This window comes from Salmo salar, chromosome ssa06 (assembly GCF_905237065.1).
Source record: "Salmo salar chromosome ssa06, Ssal_v3.1, whole genome shotgun sequence".
Taxonomy (NCBI): domain Eukaryota; kingdom Metazoa; phylum Chordata; class Actinopteri; order Salmoniformes; family Salmonidae; genus Salmo; species Salmo salar.
Window position 1 is genome coordinate 53,922,543 of NC_059447.1, and position 15,929 is coordinate 53,938,471.

Consider the following 15,929-nt stretch of genomic DNA (forward strand, 5'->3'; position numbering starts at 1 on the left):
TTAATGGAACATCTACAGTTGAAGTCGGAAGTTTACATACACCTTAGCCAAATACATTTAAACTCAGTTTTTCACAATTCCTGACATTTAATACTAGTAAAAATTCCCTGTCTTAGGTCAGTTAGGATCACCACTTCATTTTAAGAATGTGAAATGTCAGAATAATAGTTGAGAGAATGATTTATTTCAGCTTTAATTTCTTTCATCACATTCGTAGTGGATCAGAACTTCACATACACTCAATTAGTATTTGGTAGCATTTCCTTTAAATTGTTTAACTTGGGTCAAACGTTTCAGGTAGACTTCCACATGCTTCCCACAATAAGTTGGGTGAATTTTGGCCCATTACTCCTGACAGAACTGGTGTAACTGAGTCAGGTTTGTAGGCCTCCTTGCTCGCACATGCTTTTTCAGTTCTGTCCACAAATTTTCTATAGGATTGAGGTCATGGCTTTGTGATGGCCACTCCAATACCTTGACTTTGTTGTCCTTAAGTCATTTTGCCACAACTTTGGAAGTATGCTTGGGGTCATTGTCCATTTGGAAGACCCATTTGTGACCAAGCTGTAACTTCCTGACTGATGTCTTGAGATGTTGCTTCAATATATCTACATAATTTCCCCTTCCTCATGAAGCCATCTATTTTGTGAAGTGCACCAGTCCCCCCTGCAGCAAAGCACCCCCACAACATGATGCTGCCACCCCCGTGCTTCACGGTTGGGATGGTGTTCTTCGGGCTTTCAAGCCTCCCCCTTTTTCCTCCAAACATAACGATGGTCATTATGGCCAAACAGTTCTATTTTTGTTTCATCAGACCAGAGGACATTTCTCCAAAAATTACGATCTTTGTCCCCATGTGCAGTTGCAAACCGTAGTCTGGCTTTTTTATGGCGGTTTTGGGGCAGTGGCTTCTTCCTTGCTGAGCGGCCTTTCAGGTTATGTCGATATAGGACACGTTTTACTGTGGATATAGATACTTTTGTACCTGTATCCTCCAGCATCTCCACAAGGTCCTTTGCTGTTGTTCTGGGATTGATTTGCACTTTTCGCACCAAAGTACGTTCATCCCTAGGAGACAGAACGCGTCTCCTTCCTGAGCGGTATGATGGCTGCGTGGTCCCATGGTGTTTATACTTGCATGCTATTGTTTGTACAGATGAATGTGGTACCTTCAGGTGTTTGGAAATTGCTCCCAAGGATGAACCAGACTTGTGGAGGTCTACAATTTGTTTTCTGAGGTCTTGGCTGATTTCTTTTGATTTTCCCATGATGTCAAGCAAAGATGCACTGAGTTTGAAGGTAGGCCTTGAAATACATCCACAGGTACACCTCCAATTGACTCAAATTATGTCCATTAGCATATCAGAAGCTTCTAAAGCCATGACATGAATATCTGGAATTTTCCAAGCTGTTTAAAGGCACAGTCAACTTCTTGTATGTCAACTTCTGACCCACTGTAATTGTGGTACAGTGAAATAATCTGTTTGTAAACAATTGTTGGAAAAATTATTTGTGTCATGCACAAAGTAGATGTCCTAACTGACTTGCCAAAACTATAGTTTGTTAAAAATAAATTTGTGGAGTGGTTGAAAAATGAGTTTTAATGACTCCAACCTAAGTGTATGTAAACTTCCGACTTCATCTGTACATAGGCGTACAGAGGCCCATTATCAGCAAACATCACTCCTGTGTTCCAATGGCATGTTGTGTTAGCTAATCCAAGTTTATCATTTTAAAAGGCTAATTGATCATCTGAAAACCCTTTTGCAATTATGTTAACACAGCTGAAAACTGTTGTCCTGATTAAAGTCAAATCAAATCAAATCAAATTTATTTATATAGCCCTTCGTACATCAGCTGATATCTCAAAGTGCTGTACAGAAACTCAGCCTAAAACCCCAAAAAGTAGCAATGAAACTGGTCTTCTTTAGACCAGTTGAGTATCTGGAGCATCAGCATTTGTGGGTTAGATTACCGGCTCAAAATGGGCAGAAACAAAGACCTTTTTTCTGAAACTCGTCAGTCTGTTCTTGTTCTGAGAAATGAAGGTTATTCCATGCGAGAAATTGCCAAGAAACTGAAGATCTCGTACAACACTGTGTACTACTCCCTTCACAGAACAGCGCAAACTGGCTGTCAATATAGTATTAAGATTGAATCCTACTGCACCGGCTCTGACGCTCGTCGGATGTGGCAGGGCTTGAAAACTATTACAGACTACAAAGGGAAACCCAGATGCGAGCTGCCCAGTGACGCGAGCCTACCAGACAAGCTAAATGCCTTTTATGCTTGCTTCGAGGCAAGCAACACTGAAGCATGCACAAGAGCACCAGCTGTTCTGGATGACTGTGTGATAACGCTCTTGGTAGCTGATGTGAACAAAATCTTTAAACAGGTCAGCATTCACAAAGCCGCTGGGCCAGACGGATTACCAGGATGTGTACTCAAAGCAAGTGTCTTCACTGACATTTTCAACCTCTCCCTGACCGAGTCTGTGATACCGACATGTTTCAAGCAGACCACCATAGTCCCTGTGCCCAAGAAAGCGAAGATAACCTGCCTAAATCATCAGATAGTGATTAGGTCAGATAACTGGCAGTGTGGTGCCGGGAAAACAACCTCTCACTCAATGTGAGCAGGACAAAGGAGCTGATCGTGGACTACAGGAAAAGGCGGCCCGAACAGTCCCCCATTAACATTGACGGGGCTGCAGTGGAGCGGGTCGATAGTTTAAAGTTCCCTGGTGTCCACATCATCAACGAACTATCATGGTCCAAACATACCACGACAGTTGTGAAGAGGGCACAACAAAACCTTTTCCCCCTCAGGAGACTGAAAAGATTTGACATGGGCCCCCTCAAAAGGTTCTACAGCTGCACCTTCGAGAGCATCCTGACCGGTTGCATCACCGCCTGGTATGGCAACTGCTCGGCATCTGACCGTAAGGCACTACAGAGGTTAATGCGAATGGCCCAGTACATCACTGGGGCCAAGCTTCCTGCCATCCAGGACCTATATAATAGGCGGTGTCAGAGGAAAGCCAATAAAATTGTCAGAGACTCCAGTCACCCAAGTTATAGACTGTTTTCTCTGCTACCGCACGGCAAGCGGTTCCAGAGCGCCAAGTCTAGGACCAAAAGGCTCCTCAACAGCTTCTACCCCAAAGCCATTAGACTGCTGAACAATTCATAAAAATCGCCCCTGGACAATTTACATTCTTGTACACTGCTGCTACTTGCTGTTTGTTTGTTATCTATGCATTGTTATTGTTATTCTTATTGTGTAACTTTTTATTATTACTTTTTATTTTAGCCTACTTGGTAAATATTTTCTTCTTCTTGAACTGCACTGTTGGTTAAGGGCTTGTAAGTAAGCATTTCACAGTAAAGTCTACACTTGTTGTATTCGGCGCATGTGGAAAATAAAGTTTGATTTGATTTGAAAGAAGAGTTCCGAGACAGGATTGTGTCGAGGCAAAGAGTTGGGGAAGGGTACCAAAACATTTCTGCAGCATTGAAGGACCCCAAGAACACAGTGGCCTCCATCATTCTTAAATTGAAGAAGTTTGGAACCACCAAGACTCTTCCTAGAGCTGGCCTCTCATCCAAACTGAGCAATCGGGGGAGAAGGGCCTTGGTCAGGGAGATGACCAAGAACCCAATGGTCACACTGACAGAGCTCCAGAGTTACTCTGTAGAGATTGGAGAACCTTCCAGAAAGACAACCATCTCTGCAGGACTCCACCAAACAGGCCTTTATGATAGAGTAGCCAGACGGAAGCCACTCCTCAGTAAAAGGCACATGAAAGCCCACTTGGAGTTTGCCAAAGGGCATGTAAAGGACTCTTTGGCCTGAATGCCAAGCATCATGTCTTGGGGAAACCTGACACCATCCCTACAGTGAAGCATGGTGGTGGCAGCATCACCTTGTGGGGATGTTGTTCAGGGGCAGGGACTGGGAGACTAGTCAGGATTGAGGGAAAGATGAACGGAGCAAAGTACAGAGTGAGATCTTTGATGAAAACCTGCTCCAGAGTGCTCAGGACCTCAGACTTGGGCAAAGGTTCACCTTCCAACAGGACAACGGCCCTAAGCACACAGCCAAGACAACGCAGGTTTTGTTTCAGGACAAGTCTCTGAATGTCCTTGAGTTGTCCAGCCAGAGCCCGGACTTTGAACTCGATCAAATATCTCCGGAAAGACCTGAAAATAGCTGTGCAGCAATGCTCCCCATTTGACAGAGCTTGAGAGGATCTGCAGAGAAGAATTGGAGAAACCCCAAATACAGGTTTGCCAAGTTTGTTGCATCATACCCAAGAAGATTTAAGGCTGTAATCGCTGCCATAGGATAAAGTAATCCTTCCCACCCCCACCAAAAAAAGATATAGATGTACTATTGTAAAGTGGTTGTTCCACTGGATATCATAAGGTGAATACACCAATTTGTAAGTCGCTCTGGATAAGAGCGTCTGCTAAATGACGTAAATGTAAATGTAATGTAAATGATATTTCAGTTATAAATGTGAAAAATTAATTTGATGAATTTCTAAAAAACCTGTTCTTGCTTTGTCATTATGAGGTATTGTGTGTAGATTGATTAGGGAATAAAACAGTTTAATTCATTTTAGAATAAGGCTGTAATGTAACAAAATGTGGCAAAAGTCAAAGGGTCTGATTACCTTCCGAATGCACTGTAAGACAAACTAGAGCCTGTACGACTTGCTTTTTGGAGTGTGGTGTCAAAAAAGCAAAGCATCTCTTTATTAAGGACAGACCTCTCCCCATCTTTACAACCATTGAATATATATGTTTTGAACATGACAGTTTAAGGTAACACAAAGTAATTTATTCTCGTCAACTTGTTCAACAGCCGCAACATTCATTACCAGACTCAGCCAAGGACTAGAACTTAGGGAATGCTCTTAGTTTCAGAGATGTTCAGGACCAGTTAATTACTGGCCAACCATTCCAAAACAGACTGCAACTCTTTGTTAAGTGTTTCAGTGACTTCATTAGCTGTGGTTGCTGATGCGTATATGGTTGAATCATCAGCCTACATGGACACTACAGACAGAGAATGGGGTTGAGAGACAGGAAATACACAGAAAGAAGAACAGGAGACACAAAGAGTGGGAAAATATAGCAATAGAAAGAGAAATTGAGAGATGGCGAGAGAGAAAGATGATTAAGGGAAACATAAATCGAGAGAGGGGGCAAAAATAGAAATAGAAAATGTTTTAAAAGGGACAGAGAGGGAAGGGACTATTGAGATAGATTGAGAGTATGGGTACAGAGGAAATAGCATTACTGTAAGTTCCATCTGGCCATACCCTTCTCTGCGATAGCCCCTTTCTGTCTGCCACTCTCAGGCCCCACATTTTTCCAAGTGCATTGAGGAGTCTGCAAACACAGGCAGAAAGTGTAGTGAGAGAGAGAGAGAGAGAGAGAGAGAGAGAGAGAGAGAGAGAGAGAGAGAGAGTGTAAGGGACACAGGGTTGAATCCTTCAGATAAGCATAAGTAGCTTGATCTTTCGCAAAAATCTCAAATTCCTATCATTGCATTACCTACGTGAAAGATTTTGAGTGTAACACTTGTTTCTCAAGTAAGAATGGAGTACAAAATGATTGTAGCTGCTACTGTATGAGTGTTCGCAGATACAAGACATTTACTTGACTTGCATTACAAAACCTCAGCACCTTTGCCTTGCTTGCTTGCTGTCAGTGTTGCACGGCCACGGTATAAACTGCATTACATTGCTGAAAGTGATAGAAAGTCCAAGAAAGTGATAACATTGTTACTGTTGGATGTGAAGACACTGAGGATTTTCAGGAAGTGGTTATTTTTAAAGAACCGAAACACAGAGAGTTGGAGATATCATTGGGTGCAAGCACACATATGCACACACATAAATGTGCACACACACACTCTCTATCTCCTTTGATGTGCTACGTGCCGCTATTTTATCCACAAATTGTGGCTTGTGGTTTCACTTCTCTTTTACATTCTCTTTTACAATGAAAACCTGACCAGGACGAAGTAATGGTAAAACAGAAGCAAAAATATAGAGTCTGGCTCTGCTTTCACAGGGACTTTATCAGACTCACTAACAAATGCATACTGACACATAGACAGACAGAGAGAGAGAGAGAGCTTGAAATGAACCCACACAAGCAGATGAAAGGAGAGGACAAAAGGAAAAGCTGATTATGTAAGGGATTGGGCCGGTGCGGTAATGACCAGTCTGCTGTAAGAGCAGTTGCCACGAGCGTGCACACTTAATCTCTCCCTCCACACATAACCGCAGCAGCGATTACTACGGCTGTTGATCCTACTATAGCCTCACCCACAACCCCCAACCACCAACCATTCACCCGTAGAGGACCTGCTATTTCAGGAATTCCTCGCAAGAGCACTGTGGTGAAATAGTCCTAATGAGTGGCGTCACTAAGCTGTTTCCAGGAAGTCAACAGGATTCACCCTGGTGATTACCCAGGGGAAGAGGAAGAGGAAAGAACAAGGTTGGCCACAGGCTGAACTGAGGTTAGGCCTTCTATGCACACGAACAAACCTTTATATAGCTATTTGTTAGCCCAAGGTTTACTGTGGAGGGTTACTCCGCTACACCCACATTAGCCTCATATACCCGAAGACAAAGCCTCACAAACAATGGACATTTATTGATGAGCTTTGGGAAACTTAAATCAGTTTTACCAAATTTCTATCAGCATGTTAAACCAGAGGGAAAAGAACTCTGGACACCTAAACTCCACACACAGAGACGCATACAAAGCTCTCCCTCGCCCTCCATTTGGCAAATCTGACCATAATTCCATTCTCCTGATGCCTGCTTACAAGCAAACATTAAAGCATGAAGCATCAGTGACAAGATCAATAAAAAAGTTGTCAGATGAAGCAGATGCTAAGCTACAGGACTGTTTTTCTAGCACAGACAGGAATATGTTCCGGGATTCCTCCAATGGCATTGAGGAGTACACCACGTCTGTCATTGGTTTCATCAATAACTGCATCAATGACGTCGTCCCCACACACTCTCCGCAGCCGATGTGAGTAAGACCTTTATACAGGTCAACATTCACAAGGCCGCAGGGCCAGACGGATTACCAGGATGTGTACTGCGAGCATGCGCTGAGCAACTAGCAAGTGTCTTCACTGAAATTTTCAACCTCTCCATGTCCGAGTCTGCAATACCAACATGTTTTAAGCAGACCACCTTAGTGCCTGTGCCCAAGAACACTAAGGTAACGTCTGGAGCCATGAAGTGCTTTGAAAGGCTGGTCATGGCTCACATAAACACCATAATCCCAGAAACCCTAGACCTACTCCAATTTGCATACCGCCCCAAAAGATCCACAGATGATGGAATCTCTGTTGCACTCCACACTGCTCTTTCCCACCTGGACAAAAGGAATACCTAGGTGCGAATGCTATTCATTGACTACAGCTCAGCGTTCAACACCATAGTGCCCTCAAAGCTCATCAATAAGCTAAGGACCCTGGGACTAAACACCTCCCTCTGCAACTTGATCCTGGACATCCTGACGGGCCTCCCCCAGGTGGAAAGGGTAGGTAACAACACATCCACCATGCTGATCCTCAACACAGGGGCCCCTCAGGGGTGTGTGTTCAGCCCCCTCTGTACTCCCTGCTCACTCATGACTGCACGACTCCAACACCATCATTAAATGTGTCGATGATGATCACCGACAACAACGAGACAGCCTATAGGGAGGAGGTCAGAGACCTGGCCATATGATGCCAGGACAACAACCTCTCCCTCAACGTGATTAAGACAAAGGAGATGAATGTGGACTACAGGAAAAAGAGGACCGAGCATGCCCCCATTCTCATCAACGGGGCTGCAGTGGAGCATGTTGAGAGCTTCAAGTTCCTTGGTGTCCACATCACCAACAAACGAACATGGTCCAAGCACACCAATACAGTCGTGAAGCAGGCACGACAAAAACCTATTCCCCCACAGGAGACTTAAAAGATTTGGCATGGGTCCTCAGATCCTCAAAATGTTGTACAGCTGCACCATCGAGAGCATCCTGACTGGTTGCATCAATGCCTGTTATGGCAACTGCTTGGCCTCAGACCGCAAGGCACTACAGAGGGTAGTGTGAACGATGTACTGGGGCCAAGCTTCCTGCCATACAGGACCTCTATACAAGGCGGTGTCAAAGGAAGGCCCTAAAAATGGTCAGACTCCAGCCACCCTAGTCATAGACTGTTCTCTCTGCTACCACACGGCAAGCGGTACCGGAGCACCAAGTCTAGGTCCAAGATGCTTCTAAACAGCTTCTACCCCCAAGCCATAAGACTCCTGAACATCTAGTCAAATTGCTACCCAGACTATTTGCATTGCCCCCCCCCACTCTCCACACCACTGGCACTCTCTTGTCATGTATGCATAGTCACTTTAGTAACTCTACCGACATGTACATACTACCTCAACTAACCAGTGCCCCCGCACATTGACTCCGTACCAGCACCCCCCTGTATATATTTTAATTTTTTACTGCTGCTCTTTAATTACTTGTTACTTTTATCTTTTATTCTTCTCAGTTCTACCTGCATACAATAGACAATATGAAATCCATAGTTTTTTATAATTCAGTTTCATTTTACTGTAAACCACTCTACATTTTGTGTGAATGAGTCATCTTTACTTCATAGAATATACAGTAGAAAAAAATTCAAAGTGACAGAATTGCAGCAGTAAAAGCTTTATTAGCAACATGAAATTACTGCCAGTGATCAACAAAACATCCTATATACATGGCCTTTGGTTTCAAATGTGTAAAAATAAAACACAATTACAGTAAAAAAGGCACAGAAGGGGAAAAAACACAAAAACGCACAGTCCTGTTCTAATCTATACGATCTTCAGCATTTGGCCACATGTTCTCGTCCACATCACATCTTATGTCGTCTCTCGCTATGCACCTTCGATAGAAATGCTTGGCATGCCTTATCCACCCCTGGCAGTCTTCAGCTGAGATGTCTCTGCAGCCGGCATCCATTGCATCCAGGAGGTACATTTGGTCATGTGGCCGATGATCATACACTTTCCACCTCCAAGCAGAAAGGCGAGTAGGTGAGGAGGAAAAGGGAAACCATTCTTGGATGGGCTGCAAACCAGTTTGTGATTGCATGTGAATGATGGAATGCTACATTGTCCCATGCAATCACAAATGTCCTCCTGTTTCCTCCCACCTGTTCCCTTTCTGCTTCTGGTGCGAGTTGTTTGTGGAGGTCATCTAAAAACAAAAGAAGGAGCTCAGTGTTGTAGGAATCAATCTGGCATTTCTGCAGGACCAAACCAGCACTCGAGATTGCAGCACACATTGTGATATTTGCTCCTCTCTGACCTGGCACATCAACGGTGGTCCTTTTCCCAATGACGTTTCTTCCCCGCCAACTTGTTTTTGCCAGGTTAAACCCTGCCTCGTCTACATTAATGATTTCATGTGGGGTCTGATTAGCCTCCAACTCCATGACTCTCTGAAAGAAATCAAACACAGTATGATCTACTGTATGTACTGTAACCCATGTTTACATGTAGAGTAGCATAGTGTAAAAGTCACTGTAGAACAAGACATAGACATACCTGGACGTATTAGTGCCAAGTTCCTTGACACGCTCACTATTCCTTTCAATGGTAAGGAGCAATGGTAGTCAGGCTGAAACTTTCCACATTGTGAAATACCAGGTTGTCCTCTACAATTCTGGTCTCTCAGTTTTATTGCATTGTCAGCAATGACCAATCCTACAATGGAATGCTATTGGTCTTCACTGAGGAGCTTTCCTCTTCCCCAAGAGGGAGGAAGACGTTACGTCCTTTAGAGGAACAAAAATACAACATACAGTTGAAGTCGGAAGTTTACATACACTTAGGTTGTGGTCATTAAAACTCCTTTTTCAACCACTTCGCAAATTTCTTGTCAACAAACTATAGTTTTGGCAAGTCGGTTAGGACATCTACTTTGTGCATGACACAAGTAATTTTTCCAATAACTGTTTACAGACAGATTATTTCACTTATAATTCACTGTGTCACAATTCCAGTGGGTCAGAATTTACATACACTAAGTTGACTGAGCCTTTAAACAGCTTGGAAAATTCCAGATAATGATATCATGGCTTTAGAAGCTTCTGATAGGCTAATTGACATAATTTGAGTCAATTGGAGGTGTACCTGTGGATATAATTCAAGGCCTACCTTCAAACTACCTTCCTACCTTCAAAGTGCCTCTTTGCTTGACATCATGGGAAAATCAAAAGTAATCAGCCAAGACCTCAGAAAACAAATTGTAGACCTCCACAAGTCTGGTTCATCCTTGGGAGCAATTTCGAAATGCCTGAAGGTACCACATTCATCTGTACAAACAATAGTACACAAGTATAAACACCATGGGACCACGCAGCCGTCATACCGCTCAGGAAGGAGACACATTCTGTCTCCTAGAGATCAACTTACTTTGGTGTGAAAAGTGCAAATCAATCCCAGAACAGCAGCAAAATACCTTGTGGAGATGCTGGAGGAAACTGGTACAAAAGTATCTATATCCATAGTAAAACGAGTCCTATATCGACATAACCTGAAAGGCTGCTCAGCAAGGAAGAAGCCACTGCTCCAAAGCCGCCATAAAAAAGCCAGACTATGGTTTGCAACTGCACATGGGGACAAAGATCGTACTTTTTGGAGAAATGTCCTCTGGTCTGATGAAACAAAAATAGAACTGTTTGACCATAATGACCATTGTTATGTTTGGAGGAAAAAGGGGGAGGCTTGCAAGCCGAAGAACACCATCCCAACCGTGAAGCACGGGGGTGGCAGCATCATGTTGTGGGGGTGCTTTGCTGCAGGAGGGACTGGTGCACTTCACAAAATAGATGGCTTCATGCGGAAGTAAAATGATCTGTATATATTGAAGCAACATCTCAAAACATCAGTCAGGAAGTTAAAGCTTGGTCGCAAATGGGTCTTCCAAATGGACATTGACCCCAAGCATACTTCCAAAGTTGTGGCAAAATGACTTAAGGACAACAAAGTCAAGGTATTGGAGTGGCCATCACAAAGCCCTGACCTCAAGCCTATAGAAAATTTGTGGGCTTAACTGAAAAAGCGCATGCGAGCAAGGAGGCCTAGAAACCTGACTCAGTTACACCAGCTCTGTCAGGAGGAATGGGCCAAAATTCACCCAACTTATTGTGGGAAGCATGTGGAAGTCTACCTGAAACGTTTGACCCAAGTTAAACAATTTAAAGGAAATGCTACCAAATACTAATTGAGTGTATGTGAAGTTCTGATCCACTACGAATGTGATGAAAGAAATTAAAGCTGAAATAAATCATTCTCTCAACTATTATTCTGACATTTCACATTCTTAAAATGAAGTGGTGATCCTAACTGACCTAAGACAGGGCATTTTTACTAGGATTAAATGTCAGGAATTGAGAAAAAACTGAGTTTAAATGTATTTGGCTAAGGTGTATGTAAACTTCCGACTTCAACTGTATGTATTTGCATTGGGACTGGTGGCCTACAGTTACTGTGGGACATAGCAACAGTAATGATAGAAGAAGCCCTTGTGAAAACCATTACTTACCTGTTGGTTTGTTGACAATTCTGGACAATGGAAGCCACGGTTGACCGTCTGAGATTAGGCTGGACTCTTTCACCAGTATCTCTCAGTGATAGACCATGGTTTATCACATGTTTTATGATGGTGGCTCTTATTTCATCGGTGACAACAGCTCTTACTCTCCTTTAAAACCTGTTGGGGCTAGGGGGCAGAATTTGCACGGCCAGATAAAAAACGTACCCAATTTAATCTGGTTACTACTCCTGCCCAGTAACTAGAATATGCATATAATTAGTAGATTTGGATAGAAACTCTAAAGTTTCTAAAACTGTTTGAATGGTGTCTGTGAGTATAACAGAACTCATATGGCAGGCCAAAACCTGAGAAGATTCCATGCAGGAAGTGGAAATCTGATTTGTGGAATCACCTTCAACACTTTGCCTACGAAACACACCGTGAGTTAGGTAGGATTCATTTAGCACTTCCTAAGGCTTCCACTAGATGTCAACAGTCTTTACAAAGTGGTTTGAGTCTTCTATGGTAGAAACTGACCGAAAGAGAGGCTTGGAAAGTTGGTCATAGAGGGAGGGCCATTACTACTATGACGCGGGCGCCCATGGGTACCCTTTTGTTCCGAAACATTTAGTAAGACAATGCAATCGTCCGCCTTGAATATTATCGAAGCTCTGATTGAAAAAGGCCCTAAAGATTTATGTTATACAACGTTTGACATGTTTGAACGAACGTAAATATATATTTTTTGCACATTCGTGAAGTCCAGCGCGCCTCGTACATTATGAGTAGACTTCGGAACGCGCTAACAAGAAGGAGCTATTGGGACATAAATTATTAACTTTTTCGAACAAAACTACATTTGTTGTGGACCTGGGACTCCTGGAAGTGCCTTCTGATGAAGATAATCAGAGGTAAGGGAATATTTACAATAGTATATTTGATTTTAGATGGTTCCAAGATGGCGCTAACCTGTATCGCCTAGCCTATTTTTCTGAGCATAGCATCTTGTTTATTGCATAGTGTGATTTCCCAGTAAAGTTATTTTTAAATCTGGCAATGCGGTTGCATTCACGAGATGTTAATCTATAATTCTTTGAATGACAATATTACATTTTAAAAATGTTTTCGAATAGTAATTTTGTAAATTGTAGCGCTGATTCACCGGAAGCATTTGAGGGAAAATATTTTCTGAACGTCACGCGCCGATGTAAATGGCTGTTTTTATATATAAATATGAACTTTATCGAACAAAAAATGCATGTATTATGTAACATGATGTCCTAGGAGTGTCATCTGATGAAGATTGTCAAAGGTTAGTGCTCCATTTAGCTGTGTTTTGGGTATTTGTGATGCATGCTCGTTGCTTTGAAAATGGCAGTGTGATTATTTTTGGCTGGGTACTCTCCTAACATAATCTAATGTTTTGCTTTTGCTGTAAAGCCTTTTTGAAATCGGACAACGTGGTTCGATTCAGGAGAGGTGTATCTATAAAATGTTTGAGAAATTGAAGTTATAGCATTTATGAGGTATTTGTATTTCGCGTGACGCGCAAGCGTCCCACTGGCCCAGACAGGTTAAACCCCACCATGCATTCTTACTCCTCTCCCCCTACCTGTCCTTCTCCCTTGTCCTGGTCCAGCTACTCCTCTCCCTGGTCCAGCTACTCCTCTGCCTGGTCCAACTACTCCTCTGCCTGGTCCAACTACTCCTCTCCCCCTACCTCTCCTTCTCCCTTGCCCTGGTCCAGCTACTCCTCTCCCTGGTCCAGCTGCTCCTCTCCCTGGTCCAACTACTCCTCTGCCTGGTCCAGCTACTCCTTTGCCTGGTCCAGCTACTCCTCTCTCTGGTCCAGACATTATTTTTTCTCTCTCTGCTCCTCTGTGTTCTGTAACCACATTGAACAAAATCAATCCAAAAAGTGACCTTTTTACAGTGTATGTCCATGTAATTGAAAGAACTTCAACACCTGGCTATGTCTCCGATTGAGATTGGAATCAGCCGTGGTTAGTCTATTTTACACATCTTACAGTAAATCAGCTATTTCTCAATGTTTCAATGATCGGTTCATTAAAAAATGCTTACCAGCTGTTTCAATATAGTTTTTTACCTGCTGTTGTTGCAGAAGTAGAGGCTTTATACTATATTTAAGGTTTTGAACATTAGGTCTTCATTTCTGGCATGTTGTGTGCAAGCATTTGTAAATTAGACAAGAAAGATACAAACTTTTGGTATTGGGTAAGCTTGTATGTAAAGAAAATATAAGCTTTTTAGAAATGTGTTAATTGACTGCATATTCTGTAAAAACAACATGAATTGTGTTAATGGTATGGTCCATAACAGATGGATGTTGTGCTAATTGTGTTTTAAGTTTTGAAAATGTGAATACAGATTGGACAAAAGTGTCACATCTGCTCCTGCCACACCCCCTAGTGGACATCTGGTATCTCCTTGACCTGCAGCCACTCCTCCAGTACACTCTCTCTCTCTCTCTCCCTCCCTTTCTGTTTGTTTGTGATTGTGTGGTTGGAGACAGGTGTGCTGAAGCCAGAGCAGATCCTCACCAGCTGCAACCCATTCCATAATCAAGACCTCTACAAATACTCAGTCCTGCCACTCTGCCAGATCGTAATCTCTGCTCATTTTGCCACTCTGACTCTGTCTCCTGTTGCACATCTCACCACACCGCTACCCTGTTCTGGATTCACCATACCACTACTCCATTGGATTCCTCTCCGGACCTGTTTACCCTGTTCCAACCCAGCTCACTCCAACCTCAGCCTCCACATCTACCACTCATCCGAGTTTCCCCAGATCTGCACTCCATATCTCCGTGTTACAATAAATACCTTGGATCATTCATCCCTGTTTCTTGGTCTGAGTCTGCTCTTGGGTTCCCCTGTGCTGCTCCGCCTAACAAAAAGGATGTTAGCGATTGTAAAAAATACAAAAAATATTTTAAAAAATGTAATTTCTCTGTGCTATGCTGTACTCTATTAAAGAATCACTTAGAACTTCGCCATGAGTTTCCAATATTTGTCCCAGCAGGTCTTGGAAGCCTCTTGCAATATCAACTTAGTCTTAGAGAACGTGCCCATTGAACACACATTAGTGTGAACACACACGCACACGCATGCACACACACACACAGTCCTAAAGAGGCTTAGGGATTGTAGTCTGGCCTGTACAGTACAGAGTCATGTGACACACACATTGAAACGCACATATTTTATTTTTGCATGTGAGTGTGTGTATGTGTTTGAAAATATAGGTTTATGTGTAAAAGTATATATGCTCTATTTGTTTGTGTGGTTGTGTGCATAGATGTTAAGTGTAGCGGAACTGTGTGTGTGGACAGGCTTACCTTTGCACTGTGGGGGGCAGCCCATTAGGGCCTTGATTTGAGTAAGCAGATAAGGAAAAGTGAGCGGTGTGTGTGTGTGTACAACCTGGTCTTCAGACAGCAGCACAGCCACTTTACCCTCACCTCCATTTTGACATGCCATAGATCAAGGTGACCAGAGATGATCCAGTGTGAGTGAGTAGATCCTTTTAAAATGACAGGCTGATCCCTACTGTGACACAAATAGAGGGCCATTGAGAAAACACACTATCGTGCCACGGTCCAAGCATGTCAATGACCTAATGTAACAGGTGTGTGTGTGTGTGTGTGTGTGTGTGTGTGTGTGTGTGTGTGTGTGTGTGTGTGTGTGTGTGTGTGTGTGTGTGTGTGTGTGTGTGTGTGTGTGTGTGTGTGTGTGTGTAACTGGGGTTCACCTTAATGACCAAAGAGCTGACCCCTTCCATCTTCAGTTTACTACCCCCCCTTCATTTCTCCATGTTCTAAGGTTTCATAACAGCCTAGCACACAAGGCAGTGACAATCCTGCCTTACACTTCACCCATCATCCAACTCCTGGGTGCTAGAATACACATCACACCACCATACACAGCCTTTTAAAATTATAAACTTGGATTAGCTAACACAACGTGCCATTGGAACACAGGAGTGATGGTTGCTGATAATGGGCCTCTGTACGCCTTTGTAGATATTCCATAAAAAATCTGCCGTTTCCAGCTACAATAGTCATTTACAACATTAACAGTGTCTACACTGTATTTCTGATCAATTTGGTGTTATTTTAATGGACAAAAAATATGCTTTTCTTTCAAAAATAAGGACATTTCTAAGTGACCCCAAACTTTTGAACAGTAGTGTATGTAAATTATTCATCAATCAAAAATACAACACTGCTCCTTTAAGACAAAAAAAAGCTCTTTACCTGACTCCTTTTTCAAAGATGTCTAG

General features: G+C 42.9%; 1 protein-coding gene and 1 long non-coding RNA gene across 2 annotated transcripts in view; both read right to left on the reverse strand.

Moving 5' to 3' along the window:
* The window catches only part of LOC106607643 (MAP/microtubule affinity-regulating kinase 3), a 218,468-nt gene that overhangs the window by 15,353 nt on the left and 187,186 nt on the right, over nucleotides 1-15,929 (reverse strand). The gene's annotated exons all lie outside the window — the stretch shown is intronic.
* LOC106607902 (uncharacterized) lies at nucleotides 8,522-9,978 on the reverse strand. Its single transcript, XR_001329327.2, has 3 exons — nucleotides 9,632-9,978; nucleotides 9,393-9,525; nucleotides 8,522-9,281 (listed from the first exon to the last, which is right to left on the reverse strand). It is a non-coding gene; the product is annotated as an uncharacterized lncRNA (long non-coding RNA).